Below are 6,000 nucleotides of genomic sequence, written 5' to 3' on the forward strand. Positions count from 1 at the left end.
CTCTCTGACACTGTCTTTCCCTCTCCCTCTCTCTCACACTGTCGTTCCCTCTCCCTCTCTCTCACACTGTCTTTCCCTCTCCCTCTCTCTCACACTGTCGTTACCTCTCCCTCTCTCTCACACTGTCGTTCCCTCTCCCTCTCTCACACTGTCGTTCCCTCTCCCTCTCTCTCACACTGTCGTTCCCTCTCCCTCTCTCACACTGTCGTTCCCTCTCCCTCTCTCTGACACTGTCTTCCCCTCTCCCTCTCTCTCACACTGTCGTTCCCTCTCCCTCTCTCTCACACTGTCTTTCCCTCTCCCTCTCTCTCACACTGTCGTTCCCTCTCCCCCTCTCTCACACTGTCTTTCCCTCTCTCTCTCTCTCACACTGTCTTTCCCTCTCCCTCTCTCACACTGTCTTTCCCTCTCCCTCTCTCTCACTGTCTTTCCCTCTCCCTCTCACACTGTCGTTCCCTCTCCCTCTCTCTGACACTGTCTTTCCCTCTCCCTCTCTCTCACACTGTCGTTCCCTCTCCCTCTCTCTCACACTGTCTTTCCCTCTCCCTCTCTCTCACACTGTCGTTCCCTCTCCCCCTCTCTCACACTGTCGTTCCCTCTCCCTCTCTCTCACACTGTCTTTCCCTCTCCCTCTCTCACACTGTCTTTCCCTCTCCCTCTCTCACACTGTCTTTCCCTCTCCCTCTCTCACACTGTCTTTCCCTCTCCCTCTCTCACACTGTCTTTCCCTCTCCCCCTCTCTCACACTGTCTTTCCCTCTCCCTCTCTCTGACACTGTCTTTCCCTCTCCCTCTCTCTCACACTGTCGTTCCCTCTCCCTCTCTCTCACACTGTCTTTCCCTCTCCCTCTCTCTCACACTGTCGTTACCTCTCCCTCTCTCTCACACTGTCGTTCCCTCTCCCTCTCTCACACTGTCGTTCCCTCTCCCTCTCTCTCACACTGTCGTTCCCTCTCCCTCTCTCACACTGTCGTTCCCTCTCCCTCTCTCTCACACTGTCGTTCCCTCTCCCACTCTCTCGCTCTCAGTTCAATTCAATTCTCTCTCTCACTTCCTCTCTCTCTCTTTCACACACACACACACACACACACACACACACACACACACACACACACACACACACACACACACACACACACACACACACACACACACACACACACACACACACACACACACACACAGAGAAATCCAATTTCCCCTTCATTTTAAACGAACAATGAGGATTAGGGTGAGGGATTTAAATGTGGAGTGGGCTTTTTCGTTCGGTGTATCTGAAGGGAAGGCAAAGGGAAAGTCCTGAACTTATTAGCGAGTAAAGTTGGGGTTCCAGCCCAAAAGTAGAAAAATAACAATATATCACTAAATTCATTCTAGTCGCGCAAAGTAAACCCCTTGCGCGCAAGTAAACGCGCAGTGTTGAAACATCATAGCGCAGTTTTTGAATTATAGATGCACTTGAATTTAAAGACTAGAGAGCATACAATATTGACGTTTTTTATTCAATCAAAGAAAACATACATATGAATAACATACATTGTGCCCAGGGCCACAACCAAAACAGTTGAGTTGATTCCAAATTGTATGCCAACTAGGCTACTTTATAGCAAAAATTGTGTCCCTCTGCGTTGATAGTACATTGGATTGCTGCATTTTTGTTCCATTTGAATTAGTTGATTATTCCATATGTTATGAGTATCTTATTATTAATTAGACTCTCCATATCAAGAAATAAAAATAATATATTATTATCGGAAATGTACAACTGACGTGTGAAAGTGAGCAATGAGGAGCTGTGCCACTGTGCCATGCGCACGATATCAAGTGTGGAAACGCGCACGTGATTTGATCATGGTCCCTGAATCCAGTGAGCCCAAAAAATGCAGGAACCTTGGTGACAAGGTGCATCATAAATTACGCGCGAAGGGGAATCAAAATGGATGTAGACTTCCAGCGCAAAAGGAGACCAGAGCAAGCGTTCTGAACGCAGACATTGAGAGATTAAACAAATGATTACCCGCGACATGAATACATAGAACACATAAATAACAGTTTTGAAAGAGCTTTATACTTTTACCAAAAACAAATAAACTGACAAACAGGAGACAAAAGTATTAGTGTGTTGGTGCTGGTGTTGCTGGTGGCTGTGGTGTTGGTATTGGTGGTGCTGGTGGTGTTGGTATTGGTGGGGCTGGTGTTATTGGTGGTGGTAGTGCTGGTGGTGCTGGTGATGGTGCTGCTGCTAGTGCTGGTAGTGGGGTGACCTGTGCACAGGGAGACCGAGGTAATCTGCTTTATCCACAGGTGTGAATTTATTTAAAGCTCCTATGTAGCCATTTTGATCTCAATATCAAATCATTTCTGGGTAAGAATTAAGTACCTTTCTGTGATTGTTTTCTGGTCAGAAATAAACAAAAATAGCTTCTTAGCAAAGAGCAATTTCTCGAGCAAGAAATTTGCTGACTGTCTGGGAGTTGTCTGAGTGGGGAGGGGGAAACTGAAAATGACCTGTTATTGGCAGAGAGGTTTGGAATTCTTTTTTTCTATTGGACTATTAACTAATTAACGGCCTGGTGTGTCACCAGGCAGAGAAAAACTCCATCCCACCAAAACAGGCTGACCTTTCAGGTGGTCTTTTCAAACAGCCGTCACACTAAAATCCATTATCATAATTTTCACAATTTCACAGTATTATACCAACCTCATAGTGTGGAAATATATATAAAACACAGGAAATCACGTTTTGACTGCATTGGGCCTTTAAAGAAGATAAGAGCAAATGTTGGAGAGTGAGAATACAAGATACCACTAAACTCTGTTCAACAAATCCTCACAATATCACATTTTATCCACGCACGCAGACGTGGGTAACTTTATGTTTAATGCATGAGCTAACATTATTCCAGACAGAGGACGTAAATGATAAATATGCATTTATTCAATTAAGGGTATTACATGAGTTTTTATTTGCATACGGATTTAGGACGTACCAAGGCTCTTTCGTGTTTGTGCTACGAGGGGGGCTTTTCTGCGCCTCCACGTTGTTTTAATTGAATAGATTACAGATAGGCTGTATGTGTAACTAAATCCTACCATGGTACACCTTGATACACGTCGAAATCCCGAGGTATTTGAGTTTAGGTATTCCATGTAAAATCATTTAGACCTTTCGTAACGGTTTCTTTTCAACTGTTGGTATTTCATTGTTGCAGGTTAATGGATTTCACTGGTCTTCTTATAATGTTGTTTGTTAAACCGGCATAAGCTGTTGTAATAGGCTATTCTAAAATACACATTGTTGACCCAACATCGAGTTAATTATTACTCAGCAAGTGATATTCGTATCCCTTTAACCTCAAACAAGTGGAGAGGATTAGAAATGTTATTTAAGTTAACTCGTTCGTTTTCGTTTGTTGTTTTACAACTTATTTCCAAAGTGAATTTATATGCTCAGAACAAAGAAATTACAGTATCCCATATATACGATTATCTCCCCCTATTTTAAATTATAAAGCTAGTAGACTAACTAATACCTGAAAGGACACTTTTAACATCTCTCACACCCAAAGGCCTATATACAGGTTTCATGTTTTGAAATTAACATGTAGAGTAGGATGAAATGAACATTCAATCGTGTAAACAAACATGCATTATGTTTTGAAACATGTCCAATAAACTAGATAATCCATGCTGTGCCATTTGGCAACCTGCAGAAACCAGCTTTTTCTAATACGCCATATCACTCCTGAGCGAGAAATAGAGCCGCTGGCGCATGTTCAGCGGGTGGCGCTACAGACCCCCACACACACACGCTCAGGGGCGCGCGCGCACAAACAAGCACTAATTACATAAATCAGAAATCAGAAGTGAATAGGGAAATGATAAGCTACAAAAAGACCTCAGTTCACATCGATTGGAAAATCTCAAGACACAGCACCTAAAAGGGCAAAATATTTCTTATTTGCCGAGTCATTAGGATATTCTTTTGTTTGTTTTCAGGATGAGCTCCAAAACTTAATAACTACATCAAAACCCAAATAATGTGTGGTGTTGGATGTTTGGACAAAAGCTGCAAACATCATTGTTTCTCACTCAAAAGATCCGAAGGACTTTATTTCTTTTCCACGATCCTTCTCCAATCCATTATTTGCTCAGGCTCTTCGCTTCGGGAGGTTAAGTAGGCTTAAGTGATACACAATAACATATCGTTTGAATGTTTGAGCGAAAATGTGCCATATGCTTCGCCAGTCTTGGCAGCAAGCGCTCGCGCCTTTGGCAAGCGCAAAGACTCCAAGCCTGTCAATGTGAAAGTGTTGGACATGCTTAAATGTTATCCTTGAAGCCTCCAACACAGAATCAGAAACACATGCAACCTACCACTGAATTCACGTCACAGGCCTATTCTCTCGTTTGACACTGACCCCGCCAATTTGAAAAGGCCTATCAATTAAACGTGTCTTATTAATTTTGAAGAACAAAGAAATAGTTCAGCTCAATTTTACTCAGTGATTTAGCAAAACGTCGTCTTGCCTTGTCCCGCCCTTTCTTTTTTATACACGGGAAATCTTCTCAAGGTAGATGTTCACTCTAAGTAGTCATGAAGTTAATACTCCCCTTCCCCACGATATCACAGATCTCATTAAGAGCTGTTTGAAGCGCACGCACTGATAAATAAGGACCGAAGCAGCACGCGGGCCAAAAAAATATACTAACGAGGCTCGCTCAAACTCAAGGATATACTGGGGAGACATTTTCATTCAATGAGAGAACCAGGGGATGTTTGTGAGTTTCTCTGAGTGGAAGAAACATCCACAATGTGGTGGACTTAACTGACATAGCCTATAGATACGATACTGTACATTCTTAAAAACTTGAATGTTGATAGCCTAATGGAGTCATTGTGCAGGGATGATACAGGGGAAAATGTCTCCTCCGTGTTTTTCCCCAGCTGTTTGATAGAACATTATATTTGATTTGGCATTAAAGGGAAATTTCAACAATTATGAATTTCATATTCATCTTCATCACCACCATCAACATATGTGAAAATGGTATAAAACAAATATGTAGTAAAAAGATGTGTTTCCAATGACATCATCAACCAATTAGTAGACAATTAGTAGCCAATGCCTACTCATAATTGGTTAAAATCACATGATGCACACCGATTATGTCATGTGAAACACTTATCTTCCTCTACTTTTTTCTACAACAAAACATAGAAACGCCAATTTTCACATATGTTGATGTTGGGGTGGTGCTGGAGATGATTTATATAGAGTTTAACATTTTTGAAAGGTCCCTTTAAATTAACCTAAGGCAAGAGAAATGATGCTGGTGAGGATGGGTATCCTCAAAATAATCTATTAATTGGAGAATTATGAAGTAGGCCTATAGCATAATATGCACTGCTTTTTGTTACTGTTAATTTCTTTACCACAAAACTGTAAGAAAATAATGCAAACGAGTTGTTCATTGTGGTTGTAGCAAAACCCCATGGAAATATATGACATGGAAATGCATACACTTTATTCACTGATTTAATGTATATCATACGTCTATAGGAAAACTATAGGTTATTTGAAAGCCTATAGTTGAAAGCCTATAGTTGAAAGCCTATAGCCTTTCATTAAGTAAATTTCCATAACAAAATGTGTGATTAGTAGAACTATTATGTATATTATCTCTGATTAGTTAGTAAAACGATTATCTTGACGAGACATTCATTGTATGTTGACTTAGGTCGATACTGTTTAAAGTGAAACGTTGCCTAATATTTTATTTATTTGTTTTATGGTACGCTGCATATGTTTGAATGGCACTAGGCTGTGTCCAGCAGCATTCTAGGCAGAAGAATAATATTGTGTCATCAATTATGGCCATGTATACAGCACCGGGACCCCTGAGAATAAGACGTGTTCTCCCGGTGTGTTTCAGAAGACCAAGTTATCCAAGGCAGACGGGGTGCGTTACGAATCGCAAACGATGCAATACACGTCTC

Source organism: Salvelinus fontinalis, chromosome 21 (genome assembly GCF_029448725.1).
Source record: "Salvelinus fontinalis isolate EN_2023a chromosome 21, ASM2944872v1, whole genome shotgun sequence".
Lineage (NCBI taxonomy): Eukaryota > Metazoa > Chordata > Actinopteri > Salmoniformes > Salmonidae > Salvelinus > Salvelinus fontinalis.